The sequence below is a fragment of the Saccopteryx bilineata genome, chromosome 1, assembly GCF_036850765.1.
Source record: "Saccopteryx bilineata isolate mSacBil1 chromosome 1, mSacBil1_pri_phased_curated, whole genome shotgun sequence".
Lineage (NCBI taxonomy): Eukaryota > Metazoa > Chordata > Mammalia > Chiroptera > Emballonuridae > Saccopteryx > Saccopteryx bilineata.
In genome coordinates, this window is record NC_089490.1 from 219,884,917 (window position 1) to 219,911,073 (window position 26,157).

Here is a 26,157-nt window from a genome sequence, read left to right on the forward strand (position 1 = left end):
CAGGAATTGTCTGACTCCATCAGAAAGAATAACATAAGAATAATAGGTATATCAGAGGGAGAAGAGAAAGAAAATGGAATGGAGAATATACTCAAACAAATAATAGACGAGAACTTCCCAAGCCTGTGGAAGGAACTAAAGCCTCAAATTCAAGAAGCAAACAGAACACCAAGTTTTCTTAACCCCAACAAACCCACTCCAAGGCACATCATAATAAAGATGACACAAACCAATGACAAAGAAAAAATTCTCAAGGCAGCCAGGGAAAAGAAGAGTACAACATATAAAGGAAGGCCTATTAGATTATCATCAGATTTCTCAGCACAAACTCTACAAGCTAGAAGAGAGTGGACCCCAATATTTAAAGCCCTGAAAGAGAGGAACTTTCAGCCAAGAATACTATACCCATCAAAGCTATCCTTCAAGTATGAAGGAGATATAAAAACATTCACAAATACAGAAAAGATGAGAGAATTTATCAACAGAAAGCCCCCACTCCAGGAAATACTAAGGGGGGTTTTCCAACCAGATTCAAAGAACAAAAGAAAACAACACCACAAGTAACAGCTCCACCAAGAACACAATAAAACCAAACTTAAACTGTGACAACAAAGGAAAAAAAGGGGGGAGAGGATGGAGATTAACAGTAGCAAAGGATGATGAAGTGCAGAAATACTTATAAGATAGGGTACTACAATGAATATGGTAGGTACCCTTTTCATTACTTAATGGTAACCACCCTTGAAAAAACCACCACAAAAACACTTGACTTAAAAAAGGTAGCAACAGAGGAAAGAAGTATGGAACACAAACAAACAAAAACAAATGATAGAAAAACAAAAGAGAAGAATCAAACTAGATACAAAACTAACAGAAAGCAATTTATAAAATGGCAGTAGGGAACCCACAAGTGTCAATAATTACACTAAATGTAAATGGATTAAACTTACCAATAAAAAGACACAGAGTAGCAGAATGGATTAAAAAAGAAAATCCAACTATATGCTGCCTACAAGAAACACATCTAAGCAACAAGGATAAAAACAAATTCAAAGTGAAAGGCTGGAAAACAATACTCCAAGCAAACAACACCCAAAAAAAAGCAGGTGTAGCAATACTCATATCGGATAATGTTGACTACAAGACAGGAAAAGTACTCAGAGACAAAAATGGTCATTTCATAATGATTAAGGGGAAGTTGAATCAAGAAGACATAACAATCCTTAATATATATGCACCAAACCAAGGAGCACCAAAATATATAAGACAGCTACTTATTGACCTTAAAACAAAAACTAACAAAAATACAATCATACTTGGAGACCTCAATACACCGCTGACGGCTCTAGATCGGTCATCCAAACAGAGAATCAATAAAGATATAGTGGCCTTAAACGAAATACTAGAACACCTGGATATGATAGACATCTACAGGACACTTCATCCCAAAGCGACAGAGTATACATTTTTCTCTAGTGTACATGGAACATTCTCAAGAATTGACCATATGTTGGGCCACAAAGACAATATCAGCAAATTTAGAAAAATTGAAATTGTACCAAGCATATTTTCTGATCATAAAGCCTTGAAACTAGAATTCAACTGCAAAAAAGAGGGGGAAAACCCCACAAAAATGTGGAAACTAAACAACATACTTCTAAAAAATGAATGGGTCAAAGAAGAAATAAGCGCAGAGATCAAAAGATATATACAGACAAATGAAAATGAAAATACGACATATCAGAATCTCTGGGATGCAGCCAAAGCAGTAATAAGAGGAAAGTTCATATCACTTCAGGCCTATATGAACAAACAAGAGAGAGCCGAAGTAAACCACTTAACTTCACACCTTAAGGAACTAGAAAAAGAAGAGCAAAGACAACCCAAAACCAGCCGAAGAAAGGAGATAATAAAAATCAGAGCAGAAATAAATGAAATAGAGAACAGAAAAACTATAGAAAAAATCAATAAAACAAGGAGCTGGTTCTTTGAAAAGATCAACAAAATTGACAAACCCTTGGCAAGACTCACCAAGGAAAAAAGACACAGGACTCAAATAAATAAAATCCAAAATGAAAGAGGAGAGATCACCACAGACATCATAGAAATACAAAGAATTATTGTAGAATACTACGAAAAATTATATGCCACCAAATACAACAATCTAGAAGAAATGGATAAATTCCTAGATCAATACAACCTTCCTAGACTGAGTCATGAAGAAGCAGAAAGCCTAAACAGACCAATCAGCAGGGAGGAAATAGAAAAAACTATTAAAAATCTCCCCAAAAATAAAAGTCCAGGCCCAGACGGTTATACTAGTGAATTCTATCAAACATTCAAAGAAGACTTGGTTCCTATTCTACTCAAAGTCTTCCAAAAAATTGAAGAAGAAGCAATACTTCCAAACACATTTTATGAGGCCAACATAACCCTCATACCAAAACCTGGCAAGGATGGCACAAAGAAAGAAAACTACAGACCAATATCTCTAATGAATACAGATGCTAAAATACTAAACAAAATACTGGCAAACCGAATGCAACAACATATTAAAAAAATAATACATCATGATCAAGTGGGATTCATCCCAGAATCTCAAGGATGGTTCAACATACGCAAAACGGTTAACGTAATACACCATATCAACAAAACAAAGAACAAAAACCACATGATCTTATCAATAGATGCAGAAAAGGCTTTTGATAAAATACAACACAATTTTATGTTTAAGACTCTCAACAAAATGGGTATAGAAGGAAAATATCTCAACATGATAAAGGCCATATATGATAAACCATCAGCCAACATCCTATTAAACGGCATAAAACTGAGGACTTTCTACCTTAAATCGGGAACAAGACAGGGTTGTCCACTCTCTCCACTCTTATTCAACGTGGTGCTAGAAGTTCTGGCCAGAGCAATCAGACAAGACAAAGAAATAAAAGGCATCCATATCGGAAAAGAAGAAGTAAAGCTATCACTTTTTGCTGATGATATGATCCTATACATCGAAAACCCGAAGGACTCCACAAAAAGATTATTAGAAACAATAAACCAATACAGTAAGGTCGCAGGATACAAAATTAACATACAAAAGTCCATAGCCTTTCTATATGCCAACAATGAAATATTAGAAAACGAACTCAAAAAAATAATCCCCTTCACGATTGCAACAAAAAAAATAAAATACCTAGGAATAAACATAACAAAGAACGTAAAGGACCTATATAATGAAAATTACAAAGCATTGTTAAGGGAAATCGAAAAAGATACAATGAGATGGAAAAATATTCCTTGTTCTTGGATAGGAAGAATAAATATAATCAAAATGGCCATATTACCCAAAGCAATATACAAATTTAATGCAATTCCCATCAAAATCCCTATGAGATTTTTTAAAGAAATGGAACAAAAAATCATCAGATTTATTTGGAACTATAAAAAACCCCGAATAGCCAAAACAATCCTAAGGAAAAAGAATGAAGCTGGGGGCATTACAATACCTGACTTTAAACTATATTATAGGGCCACGATAATCAAAACAGCATGGTATTGGCAGAAAAATAGACACTCAGACCAATGGAACAGAATAGAAAGCCCAGAAATAAAACCACATATATATGGTCAAATAATCTTTGATAAAGGGGCCAACAACACACAATGGAGAAAAGAAAGCCTCTTCAACAAATGGTGTTGGGAAAACTGGAAAGCCACATGCAAAAGAATGAAACTCGACTACAGCCTGTCCCCGTGTACTAAAATTAATTCAAAATGGATCAAAGACCTAAATATAAGACCTGAAACAATAAAGTCCATAGAAGAAGACATAGGTACTAAAATCATGGACCTGGGTTTTAAAGAACATTTTATGAACTTGACTCCAATGGCAAGAGAAGTGAAGGCAAAGATAAATGAATGGGACTACATCAGAATTAAAAGTTTTTGCTCAGCAAGAGAAACTGATATCAAAATAAACAGACAGCCAACTATATGGGAACTGATATTTTCAAACGACAGCTCAGATAAGGGCCTAATATCCAAAATTTACAAAGAACTCATAAAACTCAACAACAAACAAACAAACAATCCAATAAAAAAATGGGAAGAGGACATGAACAGACACTTCTCCCAGGAAGAGATACAAATGGCCAACAGATATATGAAAAGATGCTCAGCTTCATTAGTTATTAGAGAAATGCAAATCAAAACTACAATGAGATACCACCTCACTCCTGTTAGATTAGCTATTATCAACAAGACGGGTAATAGCAAATGTTGGAGAGGCTGTGGAGAAAAAGGAACCCTCATTCACTGTTGGTGGGACTGTAAAGTAGTACAACCATTATGGAGGAAAGTATGGTGGTTCCTCAAAAAACTGCAAATAGAACTACCTTATGACCCAGCAATCCCTCTACTGGGGATATACCCCAAAACCTCAGAAAGATTGATACGTGAAGACACATGTAGCCCCATGTTCATTGCAGCACTGTTCACAGTGGCCAAGACATGGAAACAACCAAAAAGCCCTTCAATAGAAGACTGGATAAAGAAGATGTGGCACATATACACTATGGAATACTACTCAGCCATAAGAAATGATGACATCAGATCATTTACAGCAAAATGGTGGGATCTTGATAACATTATAAGGAGTGAAATAAGTAAATCAGAAAAAAACAAGAACTACATGATTCCATACATTGGTGGAACATAAAAATGAGACTAAGAGACATGGACAAGAGTGTGGTGGTTACCAAGGGTGGGGGGGGAGGGAGGACATGGGAGGGAGGGAGGGAGAGAGTTAGGGGAGGGGGAGGGGCACAGAGAACTAGATAGAGGGTGACGGAGGACAATCTGACTTTGGGCGAGGGGTTTGCAAAATAATTTGATGACAAAATAACCTAGACATGTTTTCTTTGAATATATGTACCCTGATTTATTAATGTCATCCCATTACCATTAATAAAAATTTATTAAAAAAAAAAAAAAAAAAAAAAAAAAAAAAAAAGAAAAGATGCTCATCTTCTTTAGCTATTAGAGAAATGCAAATCAAAACTGCAATGAGATACCACCTCACACCTGTTTGATTAGCTATTATTAGCAAGACAGGTAATAGCAAATGTTGGAGAGGCTGTGGAGAAAAAGGAACCCTCATCCACTGTTGGTGGGAATGTAAAGTAGTACAACCATTATGGAAGAAAGTATGGTGGTTCCTCAAAAAACTGAAAATAGAACTACCTTATAACCCAGCAATCCCTCTACTGGGCATATACCCCCAAAACTCAGAAACATTGATACGTAAAGACACATGCAGCCCCATGTTTATTGCAGCATTGTTCACAGTGGCCAGGACATGGAAACAACCAAAAAGCCCATCAATAGATGACTGGATAAAGAAGATGTGGCACATATACACTATGGAATACTACTCAGCCATAAGAAATGATGATATCGGATCATTTACAGCGAAATGGTGGGATCTTGATAACATGATACGAAGCGAAATAAGTAAATTAGAAAGAAACAGGAACTGCATTATTCCATACGTAGGTGGGATATAAAAGTGAAACTAAGAGACATTGATAAGAGTGTGGTGGTTACAGGGGGGAGAGGAGGGAAAGGGAGAGGGAAATGGGGAGGGGGAGGGGCACAAAGAAAACTAGATAGAAGGTGACAGAGGACAATCTGACTTTGGGTGATGGGTATGCAACATAATTGAATGACAAGATAACCTGGACTTGTTATCTTTGAATATATGTATCCTGATTTATTGATGTCGCCCCATTAAAAAAATAAAATTATTTAAAAAAAAAAGAAATTAGCAATAGAGCCTCTGGTTCACTGGGCCTCCATTTATTTCCTTAATGCTCAGTCTTGCAACATAAAAATGTTATTTCTCTTGTTTGCATGTTGACTACTACTTAAATGAATTTGACAAAATTTAAGACTGATATATTAGAAATGGTCACAAATTATTTCCTGCTCTTCTCATCATAGGTATTTCCTCACCCCTCAAATCTGGGCTGACCTATCATTTGCCTCAACCAAGAGGATGTGAAGGTCCCAATTATATAATATATGACCGCCACAGCTGAGCCTCCAGAGGCCTGATGCTCTGTTCTACCCAGTCAACTGGCAGGACTGTCCTATGCACCGTGGTTCACCTGCAAGATCTGCCAGTGGAGGACTGACACCCACAGACAGCCCAGTAGCTGTTACACAGGTAAGTGAGACAGTCTTGGGTCATCTGGCTCAGGTGAAACTCCAGGTGACTGTGGCTGCACGAGTAACCCCAGGAGGGAGCCACCAAGTTCTGCCCAGCTGCAGCCAGTCCAGACTGCTGAAATGTGAACAACAGGTGGTTATGCTTTAAATCATTCATTTTGAGGTGGTTGTAAAGAATAGAAAACTGAGAAAGCAGTTCTTAAAGTCATTTAAATGACAAAAATGTTTTCTAATATTGATCACTTTAATATAAGGTTTCCCTTGTATGAAGTTCAGTCAAAGCTATCTAAACAGAGAATGAACAACAACAAAATGTATGTATGCTGCAGTGTAAGGCAAGAATTATAATATTCTGTTCAGGCAAATGCCTATAGCAAGTGCTTTGACTTATCATCCTTTTTTTTCTCAGAAAAAACTAAATTTATCATATCACTGAAGAAATGTAAGACTTTAGAAAACTTTCTCCAGGGTGCATTGGAAAGCCAACACTGACAGCAGTCACACCAAAGGAAGTCAGTGCCTTCTCGGTGCCTCCAGTGCACTTTGGTCTGTGACTCAGGAGATGTAGAAATTATATGCACTTTATTTAAATTATTTACTTAAAATTACTTAAGGAATAAATAATGCTAATATCTGGGGCTTCTCAAAATGCAATTGGCCTTCAGAAGAGTGAGAGAGGCCTGGTTCTGCAGCAGTGTGAGAAGGCTTCAGGCTTGGCGTGGGAGCAGTATCCGATGGTGACAGGTGAGGAAATCAGAGCTCCCACGATGTTGCGGCTGACCGTGCCTCACACGAGCTACACAAGGGACAGCCACACATGGGGTTGTGAACAAATTAAAACTATATTCATTGTTTAGAAAGAAGTCTTCCTTTCTTCTACCACAATTTTATCTTTGTGAAGGTAAATATAGCTTTTGACCACTTTTCCATGTAAATATAAGATTGTGTGTGTGTAAGAGAGAATACAAGTAAAAATTAGTGGGGTGTCGGTGCTTAATTGTAAAAATATAAAACCACTATGACCGATTTCAGTCAATATTCAGTGATGGAATTCCATTCATTTATTTGTTCAAATCCAGATGTCTTTCTAAAAGGATATAGAATGGCTTACAGATTCCCTGTCTGGTTGGTTCAGTGGTAGAGCATCTGTCCAGCATGCAGAGGTCCCAGGTTCAATTCCTGGTCAGGGGACATAGCACAAGCATCCATCTGCTTCTCTACCCCTCCCTCTCTTGCTTTTCTCTCTCTCTCTCTCTTTATCTCTACCTCCCCCTCCTGCAGTTGGAGCAAGTTGGCCCTGTACAGTGAAGATGGCTCCATGGCCTCCACCTCAGGTGCTAATAAGAGCTCAGTTGCTGAGCAATGGAGAAACATCCCAGATGGGCAAAGCATTGCCCCCTAGTGGGCTAGCCAAGTGGATCCCAGTTGGGGAGCATGCAGGAGTCTGTCTCTGCCTTCCTTCCTCTCACTGAATAAAAAAATGAAAATAAAACAAAATAAAATGGTTCATAGACTACATACAAAGAGCTGACCAGAAAATATGAATGTATCAGGGAAAGCTAAAAACAGTGAGAGAGCAGTTCTTAAAATAATTTAAATGGCAGTAGTGATAATAGACTAAGGACGAAAATTATTTTTGAAAACAATTTATTTAATGTAATTTAACTTTCACCCTCCCTCAGTGTCTATAAAAACATCCTAGTTTGTTGGAGCCAGTGGGACCCCAGAGCTGGCAGATTTGTTTCCTGCTTAAGAAGGTCAGTCTGAGCCTAGGACATCGTATCCAAATTCCAAACTCCTGGCTTTAAAAATTGGTAAACAATAGTAAGAAAAAAGAAATATTTTCCTTCAAATCCTGGGCAAAGCTGTATCATTTTGAAGAAATTTCCAGTTATGTGAAAAGATAATATTTTAATTAACTCCAGTCTTCACCTCTGAAGATGCTGGGCTCCAGAACATCCATTCCCTGACAGGAAGAAGAAGGTTGTGTGACAGAAAGTGACCTTGCAGGAGACATACACCTAATGCCTCTCAGCAGCTGACCCTCCGCAGGTGTCACACTGCCCCCCCCCCCAGAACATTCTCTCTCTCCTGACTCTGAAGGTGGCATAGTTACTGCACGAATGCCCATGGAGAAGCAAGGCCCACAGTGGCCCGTGTCTCCCTGGACAGCCACCCCACTAGAGCAGGTCACATTCTTTCACTAAGAACAAGGTCACTGGCCTCTTGACTCCAGGTACCACCAGCTAGCAAAGTATCAGAGGAATCAATTTCTTAAAAACATATATATTTTTTGGCCCTGGCCGGTTGGCTCAGCGGTAGAGCGTCAGCCTGGTGTGCGGGGGACCCGGGTTCGATTCCTGGCCAGGGCACATAGGAGAAGCGCCCATTTGCTTCTCCACCCCCCCTCCTTCCTCTCTGTCTCTCTCTTCCCCTCCCGCAGCCAAGGCTCCATTGGAGCAAAGATGGCCTGGGCGCTGGGGATGGCTCCTTGGCCTCTGCCCCAGGTGCTAGAGTGGCTCTGGTTGCGGCAGAGCGATGCCCCGGAGGGGCAGAGCATTGCCCCCTGGTGGGCAGAGCGTCGCCCCTGGTGGGCGTGCCGGGTGGATCCCGGTCGGGTGCATGCGAGAGTCTGTCTGACTGTCTCTCCCTGTTTCCAGCTTCAGAAAAGTACAAAAAACAAACAAACAAACAAAAACAAACATATATATTTTTTAACTTATAAATTTTACTCAGTCTGTTCCTGTATGTGCCCTGACCAGGGATCAAACCAGCAACCTCTGTGCTCCGGGACCATGCTTCAACAAATCAAACTATCTAGCCAGGGCAAAATCAATCTCTTCAAAAAATACTAGGTTGCTAAAGAAAATAGACACTAAGTTGTTGTTTTTTTCTTTTTACATCATTTTCACTATTTTTTCTGAGATAATGGTGACAGGCCTCATTTTGTCCCAGTACAGAATTTAAAACAAGCCCATGTGCAGCTCCCCCAGCATGAAACTGAGGCTTCTGGGTGCCTGGGTATAGAAACCAAGCTGAGCTCCTCAGAACACACCCTGCTCAGGACCAGAGCTGAGTGGTGTTTCCCAGACTCCGGAGAAAGCCTGGGCACTCACCACTTTTACTCAGCATGAATTTTGTAATACCTTGTGCACAAAGAAGGGAGTAGAATGCAGCTGCCCTGATGGAAGTTTTAACAGCTATGTGATGCTCTATTGAAGACTGCCACAGTTGGCTTGATGAGTCCTGTAGCAGAAGAGAAAAGCTTTTGGATGTTTTTGACTGATAAGGAAGGCAGAGCAAGTACAAGCCCTGAGTGCCCACAAACAGTCCCTCAATCACAGCAGCAGTGCCACCTGCAGGCCCTTTTCAAGTGCGTCTGAAATGGCGCTTTCAAACACATCACAGAGCTGCTGGTGCCACCGTGCCCTGGCAAACACACAACCTCAAAGACCCAGCCTGACACCCTATGCTACAACGTCTTTGGCTGCTGTCCACCCACCACGTCCCAAGATAGAACCCACTCAGGGCAGCAACTCTCCCGTGGGGTGCTGCCTGCACTTAACACTAACAAACGGCTGACAGGTCTCACGGTGAGCATGGCCTATGGGAGGCCACCCTCAGAAGAGATGGGATGCATGCCAGGATTTAGCTGTAACCCAGACTTCTGCTCAAAACACATCTTAAATGAAACCTATCTTTTCCAGGGCTGGAAGTGGATGAACATTTTCCACTCCTTTCTTAACAAGACACAACTCCCCACACTTTCAAGTGCACTGAGTACACTCTGTGAATATTTTGAGAGCAGGAAGAGGGCCAAAGTGGTTAATTTTCTCTTTCTGTTGCCAGCGCACCAGAAGTGGGACAGAAGGAAGGTCCTATATCTGCCTGCCTGGGCTTTTGCTCTCTTCCTTTTTTCATTCCTCATGTCTGAATGTCTAGTTAACAGGTTTCTAATACCAACCTGATCACATTCACTCACCCAAGACCAGAATCACACCTTCCCAGGGGAGGGACAGATTTTATCTGCACTGGGATCAGTGCATGCCGGATCTTCTACCTACATACCGTCCTGACTTTGAGATGACAATCGCCATCTGGCTGACTGGGAACACCGCTGTCCCTCCCGCTGAGCTCTGTGCTGACTACAAGCCAGGGCTTTCCTCAGGGGGGTGCGTGCTTGCACGCTGAGGGACCCAGCTGTCCAGAGAAGCATCCTACAACTGCAAATGGCATTAGAGTGAGCAATGCAGGACACAGGGATGAGAATGATGCTGAGATAAGAGACCAAACTGATTTCTATAAGTCAGGTTTGTAGTATGATTAAAGAAAAAGTGTAATCACACTGATGCTGTAAAACCATCATGGAACAAAACTTGTAACTCTCAACCCATACAAGTCATTTAAAGTGTTTCTCCTCATTCTTGCAATAAATGAAATAGACAAACTAGAGAAGGTATATCTAGTAATTGTTTTTTTCAATTGACTATGTGAAAATAATACAATGTTTATGAGTGTTCTGAGAAGTCAATTTATGGCATTAGTTAACTCTCAGATGCATGACCCAAAGACACTTAGACAGGCAGCTCTGTAATCTCTCACAATTCTAGCCTCATCAGGGTATTTCAGGAAGAGTTTCTAGAGTTTATCTAGTACTTCAAACAAACGCAAACAGCAGAGAAAACAGAATTATGTTGCCAACAAAGCCAGCTCTACTTTGGAAAACACCACTCTGCCCCAGGTCACCCACCGTGCCAGGTCTCACTGTGCAAGAAGAAAGCAGTTGTTTCTTAAGGGTGTGGAATAGAGGAGATTTGAAAAGTAGTAAGGTCAAAGCTCCTTGGCAGAGTTCTAGCACTGAGGTCTGCATTTGGGGCTTTGGTAATTGGCACTTGACACATTTGAATAGCTGTGGTTTAGTTGTGTTTTATCTTTTCTTTAAATGATCTGTAGCAATTATGCCAATGGTAACATCATCACATTTTCCATGACTGATCTGGAATTTATTGGTTAGATTTAAGTTCCTTTATTTACTCAGATATCCTGTGAAACACTCTTCATGTTGTGCAAAGAGAACATTACACAGTTACCAGTGAAGATAAAGGACAACAAAGTATAACAGGTATTCTGTTATTTTATTAAAATGTAACTTAAAAGTCTATTAAACCATATACTAATGTAAATAGGCCCTGGGTGACAAGTGATTGTGAGTAGACTCAGGCATACCATTCTCAATATGTATATTGTAGAGCCATGACATGTATGAGGAAAATGTAGATATTAAGTCAAATGAATACTTAATTGCCCTGAAGTTAGCTTTAGGGGTAAAAAATACCTGAAAAGAACATACAACAATAACTTACTTAAAAATACTCTGCAGTAGTAGTGAATCCTTACAAATATACATGTATTTGTACATTTTTGGCAAGAGTGAACTTTCATACAGAACTAAATTAAAAACAGAGAATTGATGTCTGTGATTACCCAAGGAAATGTTTTAAGTAAATTCCAAGTTGCAGCAATTTTTATAGGTGATTTCTTCACAAGCTAATTCGTGACACTCACTTCATTATGTTTTAGGAAAACGAAACTCCAGTGACTCAATGCTACAAATGTCAATTTTATTGGCATCATCTGTTACAGAAATCACATCAGCAAGATCAGCAATTCTACTTGGAAAGACTTAAAAAACAAACTGAGATGGAGTTTCAAATCCATAACATAAAGCAAAATCTATAGCATTCTGTATTAATCTGACAATCATTAAGTTAAGCATCTGATAATACATCCTAGAATATATAATCCTTTATCCCTACACCAATAAATGGACACACTGACACCACTGCCATGAGACAACAAGGTGAGGTTGCTACGTTTAGTGCAGTATTAACGTGGAGCTGGATTTAAGAAGTTCTAATCTATTATTATTATCCTTGCTGTTATATTATTGGTGATTGGTTGGGCTTTCAAATATACCATTGTTTAGCTGATAGTAATAAGCGAGTCTCCCTCAAAGAGGCTTGTTGATTACAGACTTAGACAGGAGAGTTAAAATTCTAGTTTTAGCACAGTCTAGCCTGTTGACTTTGGGGCAGCTTACTTCCCACTCACCCCGAGCTCCTCATGTGACAGGGATGCCTACAATAATAAACAACACCCTCTGTGTAGGACATCTGTGAAGACAAAAGGCGTGGATACATAAAGGGTGGGAGAGCTACATCTGGCACATGGGAAGTGTGTGGGCTCTCGGAGCTGCTGTCATTTAGTCTAGAATATAATGACACCAGCATCGTTTAGTTCTCCTCATGGTCCAAGCTCAGACCTAATGACAGGAGGTAGTGAAGATGAGGTTAGGTGGTCATTAATGCCTTTGTTCTTAGTTTTCCACAGGACTCTTGATGGCTGGAGGGTGTGACTAGCAAACATCATGGCACACCTACCCATCTCTAAGAGAATCCTCCTGTGTGGTCTCAGCTGCTAAACTATTTCAGTATAACTGCTTTGCTGATTTATGTAAATTATATAATAATGTTAATTTCTCAGCATTCTTCTTAGGGAGGTAATTTTCTCCCGGAGGCAAATACTCAAGGACAAAAGGAAAAAGAAGTAATTGAAACAAATTCAGTCCTCAAGAGGTAATGATCAAATAACATGGTCAGAAAAAGGAATGTGACAGCAACATTTATTATTTGTTGTTTTTATTCATTGATTTGATTTGATTCAAAAGTAATGAATCCAGTCTGACCAGGCAGTAGTGCAGTGAATGGAGTGTCAACCTGGGATGCTGAGGACCCAAGACCTTGGGATCACCAGCTTGAGCACAGGGTCACTGGCTTGAGCGTGGGATATCATAAACATGACCCTGTGGTTGTTGGCTTGAGCCCAAAGGTCACTGGCTTGAGCAAGGGGTCACTGGCTCAGCTGGAGCCTCTTGGTCAAGGCACATGAGAAGCAATCAATGAACAACTAAAGTACCACAAAAACAAGTTGATGCTTCTCATCTCTCTCCCTTCCTGTCTGTCTATCCATGACAAAAATATTCAAAATTTTTCTATGATTTTTAAATGGGCTTATATTTAAAAGAAAAATAAAAGCAGGGAAAATTTGTCTCCCGTTTAAAACTTTTCAGCAGCTTGAAATGTGCGGTGCAGCAGAAAGACAGAGCTGCTAATGGTCACTGGGCAGGACAGCGAGCAGACGTGGCCAAGGCTCTCTGAGCTGGAGGAATGCTAAGCAAAGCCTCAGCATCCACACACGATGAGAGGGACTAGCTTACTTTCACTTTGAAAGGAAGTCCCTGCATGGCCACTGAGATCAGTCACAGTGATCTCACCAGGGTTGACAGGAGGGATGATAAACTCATGTAATATTGATTTTATAATAAAGTTTTTTGTTTCTGTATCTGAGCACATAAACCCAGTCTATTTTCTCCCCTACAAAAATAAGTGAATTAAAAGTATCCTAATTCTTTTCCCATTCTAACATAATCACCCTTTTGAAGCAAATGCAAATGTCCTATATTTTAAAAGAGGACACCTTATGGAATCTCTCTCTCTCTCTCTCTCTCTTTAAATAATGGAAAATTTCCAACATACACAGATGTAGAGATATAATAATGAACTCCATTACCCAACTTCAACCATTGCCAAAATATGATGTTCATACTTCATCTATATTCCCACCTGCTTCTCTCAATCCTGGATTGTTTTGAAGCAAATTCTAGATATATAAATATTCTACCAATATCACACTTAAAAAAATGTCAAAGATTCCCTAATACTCACTGATGGTATTTCTCTGATTATATCATAAATGTTATTTTATAATTGATTTGTTCAAATCAGGATCAAAATAAGGTCCACACATTGCATTTATTTGAACTTTGTCCTCTTAGTCTATGAGTCCCCCATTTCCCCCCCTTTGTTGAAGATGAAGACTGCCCACATTCATTACTTCATTCAAGGGTTTTAAAAAGCAGTAATAGTCTAAGTTTATTATTTCTTCATCAGTTAATAACTGGAATTTTTCTATAAAAGATAACATTTTCCTTATCAATTACTTGGTAGAGTTGGAGATTTGGTTTGAAAAAGAAAGGTAGAAAAAGACTCTTGAGTGTTCTTTATTTACCAGTTTTCAGAATACTGAGCTGAGTTCCTAGCATTCTCCAAAAGTTACCAACTTTTCAGTATGATTACAAACGCACAAATAGCAACACCATTTGCACCAGTGGGAGTCTACCACAGCTGGCTCAGAATCTGGCTTCCTTGTTGCTAGGGCAACAAGATACTCCAGGTGCAGTCTGTGTATTACCTGCCCCAGACCTGAAGCCATTTCTCCAAGAGGAAAATCTTTCCTTCAAATGGAAAATGATTTTTAGAGACCAAAATCTGAATGCCTGAGATGCTCCTTGCTCTTAGGTTAGCTGCCAGAGGAGGTAACAGTAATGTCACAGAGAAAAGCTGCTGACAGTCGACTAACACCTCTTCTGCATGTGAAAGTGTGGAAAGTCTACCAGGCATAGTCATGTCTGTCATTTGAAAAGGGCTTGGCCTTGGCCGGTTGGCTCAGTGGTAGAGCGTCGGCCTGGCGTGCAGGAATCCCGGGTTTGATTCCCGGCCAAGGCACACAAGAGAGGCGCCCATTTGCTTCTCCATCCCCACCCCCTCCTTCCTCTCTGTCTCTCTCTTCCCCTCCTGCAGCGAGGCTCCATTGGAGCAAGGATGGCCCAGGTGCTGGGGATGGCTCTGTGGCCTCTGCATCAGGCACTAGGGCGCAACAGAGCGACGCCCCAGAGGGGCAGAGCATCGCCCCCTGGTGGGCATGCTGGGTGGATCCCGGTTGGGTGCATGTGGTAGTCTGTCTGACTGCCTCCCCGTTTCCAGCTTCGGAAAAAGGAAAAAAAAAAAAAAAGGAAAAGGGCTTAAATAAAAATAAAACTTAGATCCATAACATCTAGAACAGGGGTCCCCAAACTTTTTACACAGGGGGCCAGTTCACTGTCCCTCAGACTGTTGGAGGGCCGTACTATAAAAAAAACTATGAACAAATCCCTATGCACACTGCACATATCTTATTTTAAAGTAAAAAAACAAAACGGGAACAAATACAATATTTAAAATAAAGAACAAGTAAATTTAAATCAACAAACTGACCAGTATTTCAATGGGAACTATGCTCCTCTCACTGACCACCAATGAAAGAGGTGCCCCTTCCAGAAGTGCAGCAGGGGCCAGATAAATGGCCTCAGGGGGCCGCATGCGGCCCGCGGGCCGTAGTTTGAGGACCCCTGATCTAGAGTCACTTTTAGTACAGTTTGACATCTTCCACAAAGAAGTGTAAGAGAGAAAATGCTATATGTTAAATTGAATTAAATGAAATGATGTCTGTAAGGCCCTAGCAATGTCTGACAGATCAGAGAAGCTTCCAAAGAGTTCCTCTCCCTTCGCCTTAGTGTATCTAACGACGCCAGTAAAGCCATACTGAAAACATTGCAGTTGATTCTTGACTCAACCTAACTTCCTATTTAATCTTCATACTTCAATATTTTCTCTAAAACAAAAATAAATGTCCTTTGTAATTAAACTACAGTAACTTTATGTGTATGCACAAGGTTGGCAGCAAAACAAGAATTTACTGCTAATCTGTAACCTAGACGACCTTAAAAATGACTAAATGCTATTACTGCTAATATAACATAATAAAAAAAATAATAAAATATATTGCTTGGATGCTTATTATATGTCAAGTATCTACAAATAACCATGTGCCCACAGTCAATAGAACTTTTGGCCTCAATACTCTCCTTTTTTTCAAAGCTCTTCAAGACAGCTGGAGAAACACTCCTTGCCCTTCTCTGTATCTCTCCCACCCTCGAGCTCTGCTTCCCACACTATGGGGAGCTGTCCAGATGCTGAGCTGGACCCTGTCTGCATTTCAGCTCACGGATGATTTCAGGGTGGTGGTGCTATGGTTTGGAATAAGAGGTCATTCAGAGGAGTTATTCAAACAGGTGGAGAGCTTATGGAACAGAATTTGGTCAACTTGACTAAATGACCAGGAAAACAGATGATTAAAGAAGAAGTTGACATAAAGTAGTTACTGAATAAAATTTAGACAAGACATCTGTAGGGAGGATATCACTTCTAAGAATGGAAGGAATGTTAAGCTCTTGTTCCTGTTTTGGAATAAAGTTAGCCCAATTAATCAAATAAAATGAGATATTAATTATGGTTATATATATGTAGTATGTTTTAAACGACTTTGTGGGAATCACTGATTTTCACATGTATATGAGCAGAGGACTAACCACGTATGGACCTACAGAAGAAAGTCCCCTGTTCTCATGGCTCTAACACTGAGCATTTTTAAGACTCAGATTCTTTTGAGTTATAATCAAAATGTAAAGATTGCTAAATAACTGTGCTTGAACCTAATAATTTACATTTACTCTTTATATTCTAGAACCATAGTCCTCCTAAGGTGGTTTAATATATATTTTATAATGTAAAACACAGGCCCATATAGGCAATTACTGGTTATTTTTCTCAGTTTTTGGATCATTATTTCTGCCAAATCCCTGAGGCCAGCAGTAAAGATTTTTAAGTTTTTGAGGGAATAATCTTAGTGGCTACCTGTAGATCATAAACAGTTGGCAAAAGATGCATTTGAATGTAAACCAAAATTAAAATGTTTTAAATTATCTAAATGGAGCCAGATATTTATAAAGAGAAAATCTGTATTAGAGAATGTTAAGTTTTCATATTCATGCACATTCACTAGGGTCCATCCTCTCTTCCTCCTCCCTCTCTCCCTCTTTTAGTCTCACTTACATTGCAAGAATGCATACAGCTCAGTATACTAATAGCATATAAAAAGAACTACAACAGAGCATCAATCACTGAACTCTTCAGTTACAAACAGATCACCTGCTGTGATCTTCATTAACCTCAGCCTTAGGCTAACTATGTTGAAAACAAAACTATTTTAAATAGAAGTACATGTACTACGCTAGCCAACATCACCGCAATGTACTCCTTCCACCCTCATCCTGTCTTTGCAACAGACGTTAACACTGCCCATGCTCTCTTCCTACCCCCAGGGTGTGAGTGATCTCAGTCAGACCAGTGCACCCACGTAACATCTATGTACTGATGGCCCACATATCTGTTTTTAGTCCCAGTGTTTTCCCTAACAGACATGTACATTCAACCACTCACGGGCTCTCTCTATTTGGTCATCCAATCAGTATCACTGAAAACATTAATGTATCAACACCATCCTCCTCAAATTTTCCCTCCTTCTTTCTCTCATTCAAAAAATGGCACTTCTGCTATCCAAACATCTAAGCCAGAAACTTAAAGCTGTATTTTTCCACTTTTTCATCCTGTGCATTAAGTTGGCTATCAAGTCCTATCAGTTTCTCCTCATCAATATTGCTCAAATTCACACTCCATCCCTGACTCCACCTTTGATCAATCCACTCTTGGATCACTGCCGTGAGTCCTCAATTATCTCTCTGTCTCCAGTCTTCCTCCAAACCCACATGAGCCTCCATGCTACAGCCAGAGCTATCTTTCTATGATGTGAACCTTTCAGTTGTGGCCTCTTCCTTGTGGTCAGAACCATGTGCAAGTTCTGATGTCCGGCTCCTGTACCCATGGTTCACTCTGGCAACCAAAATTGGCAGGTTCTAAAACACAGAACCTGTAATCAGTTTCTCCTGTAATCAGTTTCTCTGAACATACTGTTCTCGATAAAAATGCCCACTCTTTCCTTATCGGCCTAATGTGTACTTGAGCTTCAAGATTTAGATAAACCTCAAGATTCAGATAAAGTTCAAGACTCAGATATAGTGACATTTCCTTTCAGAAGTCCTCCCTGCCCCACCTGTGTTAGAAGTTCTGCCCCTTTCTTCCCACAACTCCTTATAGACTTCTCTGTCAGTGTCATAGGAAATGTCCTAGCTTCCTTGCTGGTCCTGCTTCCTCTATCACACTGTGAAGGTGGAGACTGCCTTTCACTCTGTAGTCCCCTTATCAGACACACAGGTTCTCCAAACTGTAGTCTCAGACCCCATCCTCTCCACTCTATTAAAACTAATGCTAGACCAAAGACCTTTTGTTTATGGTGATAGATACATTCCTTTATACATACATACATATGTATAAATCTATATAGATACAAGTATATCAATATTTATTACATTAAGAATTAAAGCTGAGAATTTAAAAGTTAATTTAAAATAAAACCACCAAATTATGGGCTAACACAAATAATGTAATTTTGTCAAAAAGAGGTTGTATTAGCTAAAACAAAAACTTATTGGTAAGAATAGCACCGATATACATTTTTGCAAATGACATTAATATCTGGACTTATAGAGGATGGCTAGATTCTGGTTGCTCCTGCTAAATTCAATTTGTTATGAGATACATTATTTAGATTGAAATACATATATAAAATCTAGCTTAGCAGAGATATGTAGTTAAGAGAGTAGTTAAAAAATTTTTTTTAGATAATTGTGGGTATTTTACTTTGAAAATATATCTAAACTTAACAGTGGTGGTTTCTTAAATATGAGATTCATTGAAATGTAATGTGAAATCTAAAACCATATCTATAAAGTTTTTATACTATGTTATATTAAAATCTATTTTATTATGAACCAATCTATGTCCATGGATAATCTGGTAGCATCTTGCGTTTTTTAAAAACTTTGGTTCACTGAATTATGCAAACCTTCCAAATTTCAACACATTTCATCATGTAATACAAAAAATTCACATTAATTAATACTACCACCTGTTTCATCAGAAAACTCTTCAAATATTATAAAGCTGTCTAACTCACAGTATTGAATATAATTTTTCCAAAATTTTCATTTTTACTTGAAAAGTTGAATTTTACTATTGGCAATGGCCCTGGCCGGTTGGCTCAGCGGTAGAGCGTCAGCCTGGCATGCGGGGGACCCGGGTTCGATTCCCGGCCAGGGCACATAGGAGAAGCACCCATTTGCTTCTCCACCCCCCCCTTCCTCTCTGTCTCTCTCTTCCCCTCCTGCAGCCAAGGCTCCATTGGAGCAAAGATGGCCCGGGCGCTGGGGATGGCTCCTTGGCCTCTGCCCCAGGCGCTGGAGTGACTCTGGTCACCGCAGAGCAACGCCCCGGAAGGGCAGAGCATCGCCCCCTGGTGGGCAGAGCGTCACCCCTGGTGGGCTTGCTGGGTGGATCCCGGTCGGGTGCATGCGGGAGTCTGTCTGACTGTCTCTCCCCGTTTCCAGCTTCAGAAAAAAGAAAAAAAAAAACAAACAAACAAAAACAAGTACTATTTTCCTTGAAGTGATAGCCCGTTGGATTCATTTTTGAGAAAATACACGCAAAACATCCATTTGAATAACCAGAGTTTGTCTGTTAGTGGATAGATTTTTCATGTACAAATGGCTTTGGCTGAAAAAAAGCAGCCAGTTTAGTTTGCATTTGAAACAAGTTTTCTCCTTTTATTCAAGACAAGCATCTTGCTTCAGCGTGAAACAGAAACTTATCTATTCTTCACACTATGTACAAAAAATATTAAAAGAGATGAGTACTCAAGCCAAAGGTTTGACAATATTGGTTGTTTTTTTAATATTTTTCTTTATTTTTCAATTATAGTTGATATATAATATTAGTTTCAAGTATATAACTCAGTGACTAGACATTTATATAACTTGTGAGGTGATACCCAAAACAATTCTAGTACCAGCTGATATCATACAGTTATTACAATATTACCAACTATATTCCGGATGCTGTACTTTGCATTACTGTGATTATCCTGTAACTACAAATTTGTGCTTCTTAATCCTTTCCCCTTTTTAATCTATTCCCATTTGGTAACTACCAAAATGTTCTATGCATCTATGTTTGTTTTTGTTTTGTTTGTTCATTTATTTTTTATATACTACATATAATAAAAGAATATGGTATTTGTCTTTGTCTGACTGATTTCACTCAGCATAAGATCCTCTTAGCATAATCCATTCACGTTGTTGCAGATGGCAGATTTCATTCTTTCTTATGGCTCAGTCATATTTCATTGTATATATGTATCACTTTTTTATCCATTTGTCTAATGATGGGCAGTTAGAGTGCTTCCATATATTGGCTATTGTAAATAATGCTGCAATTAACATGGAGATGCATGTGTCTTTTCAAATTACTGGTTTTGGTTTCTTCAGATAAATACCCAGAAATGGAATTGCTGGGTCCTTCGTTGTCTCTTGTCATAGCCTATGTTTTAAAGGCTATTTTGTCTTTTGTTTGAATTTTCATGAAATATCTTTTTTCATCCCCTTACTTTCAGTCTGTGTGTATCTTTTGGACTAAAGCAAGTCTCCTATAGGTAGAATATATACGGGTCTTTTTTTTTTTTAACCCATTCAGCCACCCATTCACTGTCTTTGGATTGTAGCATTTGGTCTCTTTATATTTAAAGTAATTGTTGATAGATTTGTAGTTATTGCCATTTTATTATTCAGATTTTTAATTCCCTCCCCCCTTTTTTCCCCTTCTTCTTACAGAAGTTCCTTTAATTTTCTGGTAATACAAATTTGATAATGAATTCCCTTAGCTTTTTATTTCCTGGGAAACTCTTTATCTGTTCTTTGATTCTTAATGAGGGTTTGCAGGGTAAAGTAATCTTGGTTGTAGGTCCTTGCTTTTTATCACTTTAAATATTTCTGGCCTGAAAAGTTTCTGTTGAGAAGTCAGCTGACAGCCTTATGGGAGCTCCCTTGTAGTTACCATATTTCCCCATGTGTAACATGCTCCCATGTATAAAGACAGACCTTAATTTGGGGACCCGAAATTTGAAAAAAAGACAATGAGTGCAAAAAAGTGGGAAATGCAAATAAAAAAATCTACAACCACTGTATAAGATGCACAATTTTTAGACCCCAAATTTTTTGAAAAAGGGTGTGTCTTATACCTGGAGAAATAGGGTAATTAAGAGCTTTTCTATTGCTGCTTTTAAGACTCTCTTTGTCTTTCATAGTTGGCTTTTTAATTATAATGGGTCTTGATGTGGGACTCTTTGGTTTCATCTTATTTGGGCCTCTTCACTTTCAGGACTTATTTTTTGCCAGGTTAGTGTAGTTTTCTATCATTCTTTCTTCAAACAGATTCTCATTCCCTTGCTCTCTCTCTTTTCTTTCTAGTACTTCCATGATGAGAAGGTTGGTATGCTTGATGTTGTCTCAGAAGATGATTAAAATATCCTCATTTTTGAATTATTCTTTCTTTTTGCTGTTCTGATCACATGCTTTCTGCTACTTTACCTTTCAAATCACCAATTTGAGTCCCTGTTTCATCTAATTTGCTGTTGATTCCCTCTAATGTATTCTTAATTGCAGTTATTGTATTCTTTATTTCTGATTGGCTCTCCTTTATATTTTCTATTGCCATTTTTATGTTTCCTATTTCTTTGTTGAAGTTCTTACTGAGCCCATTGAACATCCTTGTAACCAGTGTTTTAAACTCTGCATCTGGTTGATTATTTGCATCTTTAGTTCTTTTTGTTGCTGTGGTTGTTGTTCTTTCATTTGGGACTTATCTCTTTGTGTCCTCATTTTGGCCACCTCCTTATGTTTGTTTCTATGTATTAGGTTGAGCTGCCACATCTCCTGGGCTTGGTAGAGTGGCTATAGGTGGTAGGTTTCTCAATGGTGTGGTCTCCTTGATCATTTAAGCTCAGTGCTCCAGGTGCAACCTTTGTGTAGGTTGTGTGTATCCTTCTGTTGTAGGTGAGCCGTGATTGCTGTTGGCACATCAGTGGGATGAACTGACACTTAGGCTGATTGACTGTAGGTCTATCCATGATAATAGTGGAAGGGCTGCTATGCAGGTGCCTGTGAAGTCTGCCCTTTAAGTGTGTGTTGTTCATGGAGGTGGTTAGTGGTACTCTGGTGTGGTCTGAAGCTGGCCACTGGGTATGTTGGTTCTGGGGCATTTTGGGAGGTACATGCCAAGGTCAGCTTTGCCTGTATTCTGCCTGGGGCCCCTTGATATGAGCTACAAAGTGTTCTGCAGATGATTTCCACTTGTGCTAGACTTGGAGGTGACTGGGAGAGGTTAATTTATGAACTGAGACTGGCTTCCACTAGTAGCAGGCTTGGGGTTACTTAGCAAGAAGAACAAAGCACGCCAAGGCTAATGTTGCTTGTTTGGGGCTTGTAGTCCTAAGCATGACCCAAGATAAGCCATTTGTATAAAAAGAGCCACAAGGGTGAGCCATTAGGGTGGTTGGAGTGGGGTCTCAAGGAATCACCAGGACGGTCAAACAATCTTAACTAGGTTAATAGAGACTCAGATATAGCCAGCTCTGTTGAGGGAGGGCTCAGCAAAGGTACATTAACTTCTGCCAGAAGTTCTGTGTTTGAGAAAGCTTCTTCTCTAGGTCTCGACCTAATGCCAGACAATTCAGTTCCTCCCCTACTGTTTATGGTGCTTTCTGAACTACTGCCCCAGTGGGAGCATAGAGGGAGTGAGTCCAAGTAAGTCCATGCATGGGCCCTTTAAGAGGAACTTTCTGGGACTCCAGCAGCCTTCCATCTCACTCAGCCACAATTCCCAATGGTTTACACAGCCAGAAGTTATGGAGACTTTCTTATCAACACTAGAACCCTGGGTTGGGGGTTTAGCATTGACTGGGACCCCTCACTTCTCAGGGAGGACCTCAACAGCAAAGATATCACTTCCAATTTTTAACTGCCACACGTGGATGTGGGATCAGCCCATTCCAAGTCCCTGCTCCTCCTACCATTCTCGATGAAGCTTCTTTGTCTATCTTTAGCTGTAGGACTTCTGTTCAGCTAGACTTCAGATGATTCTCAGTGATGGTTGTTCTGTAGTTTAGCTGTAATTTTGATGTGGTCATAGGAGGAGGAGAGCACAGTGTTTACCAACTCTGCCTTCTTGACTGGAAGCCACCACCTTAATAGTTGGCTTCTTTTCAACTGTATTGTCACAAACATTCCTAAATGAAATATGTGTGGGCAAGGGATAGTGGAGAGAGTTCATGGACAACTGCAGCCTGTGTTCCTGCCTTGATTTCTGCTAAGGAGCCAGCAGCTTGATTTGCTGTTGCTTTTACACTACCAATCGCAAGTGTCCATGTAGTTCATGTCATCTCAGCATTTGAACATGAAGATCTCTGATCTGGAGTTCCCTGGGAGGGTCTTGAAAACACACAGCTCCCAAACCACACTTGGAAGGCTGCCAATCTCAATGACACCTTGATCACAAGCTCCACCTAGAGTATTATGGATAAAGACTTGAATGAAGGAACTGTGTGTGTTTCATCTATAACAGCATGATGGTCTTTTGATGGCTCAAAGGACATATATGTGTGTGGGGTGTGTGTGTGTGTGTGTGTGTGTGTGTGTATACACAATGGAGACCCTTGAGTTGAAATTAGAATAAAAAAACCCAGAGACTTTGTGTAAAATATTCCCATTCTGATTTGGGATTACAAACTACTCAGAAAAAACTAAGTCATTCCATTATTTGCTCCATTTTCAACTACAAGGGAATATAATATTTTTGATTCATGCTATATATAATATAAAGACTTGTCACTAATGCTATTTTAATTATTTAGAAAAGTAATTTACCTATGTAATACTTAACTGAGCTACTATTGTGAACTTATAAAAGATTGGGACAGACAAGGTTGAAAAGATTTAAAAGAGTCTCTCAACAGAATGAGTCAGGAATACTGACAGCGGGCGTGATGTGTTCTAGGAGATATAGCCTCAGTCTCCCCCTCCCCCACTGTATCTACATTACTTCCTTCACCAGAGAGTTGGTCATAAGATAATTGTGTCTTACTGTTACTTAAATCAGACATTCAGGATTTTTACCACGACCCCTAAGGTCTCATTCTCTTATACCCTCAACTCATTGAAATGGCCTGTGACCCTGACCACAGAAGTTAAATTCAGTGTCTGTCAGTGGGGTGATCTGTGGTGTGTATGTTCAGAGAGAAGCATGATGGTGGCTCCGGTGTGGGAAACCCTTATGACAGGAGGTTAACTCTCTAATCCTGCTGACGTTGTGTGAAAAGGAAGTAGTGTATAAATTACTTGCTTGGGGTGTCCCCTCTTTAAGAAAGGTATTGTTTACATGTACTCTCACAGAGTGACAAGTGTAATCTTGGGAAAGTTCACCAAGGCAACTTCAAAGGCAACAGACTTTCTGACAAAATATTGTGTAATTATATTCGCGTATGTGTTTAAGGTGCCCTTGTTCTAGGAGTGTCAAATTGCATAGGTAGACACTAAACAGATGTGGTTGGCTAACCATCCACACCAGGAGACCTGTGAGGAGCTCTGTGGACAGTGGACAGGGTTGCAAATGGCTGATGTGGAGACCCACCATCGCCTTAAGGAAGCATATATATGTCATTCAGCATAGAAAGCACACAATGACAGTGTGCTTTTCTTCCCCCTTTTCATATATTTCTTTCATGGACTCTTTAAATGTCACTTTGACCCAAGATAACTGGGGGAGGCAGAGTGCCCAATTAAATTACTTTCATTATAAAGGCACATCCAGCCAAATACTTTTTATAGCACACAATTCTGAACTTATAATAAGCATCAGGAAAAAGTAGCACAAAACCTTCTTTAAAATTAAACAATCGGTGAGACCAAAAAAGGTCAAAGAGAGTGTCTCACTGTCAAGGGTTCAACTCACAAATTACAAACCTGACATTTGGAAATTAGAGAACATTTTAATATCCATTCTTTTGGGCTCAAGAGCAAGCAATTCAGAATAACAATTATATCCAAACAGAAGATGAAGACCTTCAAGGAAGGATTACCATCAAAACAGGCTTACCTCTTCATTTAAGATTCATAGTAATACATGATAATAACTTAGATTTCCTGAGTGCTGCCTATGTGCCAAGTACTTTGTGGATGTTTTATTTGGATTTTAGCATTTGATTTTCACAATAATTTTATGAAGTAGGTACTATTAGATCCCTATCCTACAGATAAGAAAATTGTCACTTAAAGTTTAAGGCATATGAAGTCATTGAGGTAGCAAGGAGTGAAGATGGTGTTGAAGCCCAGGGTTGCTAACTCTGGAAGGACAATTTTAAACTGTTGTCCAGTAGCTTTCCAGCACAGCTACAGTTATCTATTGCATCATTATTAATTTAGACAAACATATCCAACAAGCATTGTTATCTAGCAGGCACTGCAAAATGCTGACATTATGACAGTAAGAAATTATTCTTATTTTTTCACAAACTCCCAGCTTCACCAGCTCTCATTTCTTTGAGTTGGTTTGGTACACATTCATTGTCATGTCTTTTCACAGAAGGAAAAACAAAAGAGAGATTCTCTAGGATTTTTAAACTGAATCCCAAGCAGCATTGCCACTGGCTCAGCCAAATGCTCTGTGCTCTCAGTCTCCTGTGTGTCCTGTAGACAACCACGAAAGTAACTGTTGAGGTCATAAAGGTGAGTTTCATCCCCCAAATCAGGTTCAGCCACTAGATAAACCTCTATAGATAAAAGGTGATACTTTAACACTTTATATTTTAAGTATATAGTATCATATTTTTAAAAAGGTATGTCAGAATCAGTCAAAACATAAGAAAAGAGAGAAAAATTAAATGGCGAAGAAGTGAGGCCTACCTTGGAATATGGCATATTAACTCCATGGGTACTAGAGATTTATCATCATGTTTCATTCAAAAGCTCAGTGCTGATATGGACATTATTTGTAATATGGAGGTAAAACATATCACAACACACCAAAATTATATATTAATATAACTACATCTAGAAATTTTAACAGCTATATGCTAAGATCAGAGGTTACCATATATTTTATTAAAGGGCCTGAGAGTTTCTATTTTATAGCTTCTGTTGCAACTACTCAA

At 39.4% G+C, this 26,157-nt stretch overlaps 1 protein-coding gene across 10 annotated transcripts in view; it reads right to left on the reverse strand.

The window, feature by feature from the left end:
• Positions 1-26,157, reverse strand: part of CHRM3 (cholinergic receptor muscarinic 3) — a 621,150-nt gene that overhangs the window by 244,016 nt on the left and 350,977 nt on the right. Inside the window, exon 7 of one of the 10 annotated variants that reach the window (XR_010726157.1) lies at positions 23,381-23,514. The exons of the other annotated variants lie outside the window; for them this stretch is intronic. The gene's annotated coding sequence lies outside the window, so the exon portion shown is untranslated. Of the gene's footprint in view, positions 1-23,380; positions 23,515-26,157 lie in introns of those variants that run through there. 10 annotated transcript variants of the gene reach the window in all.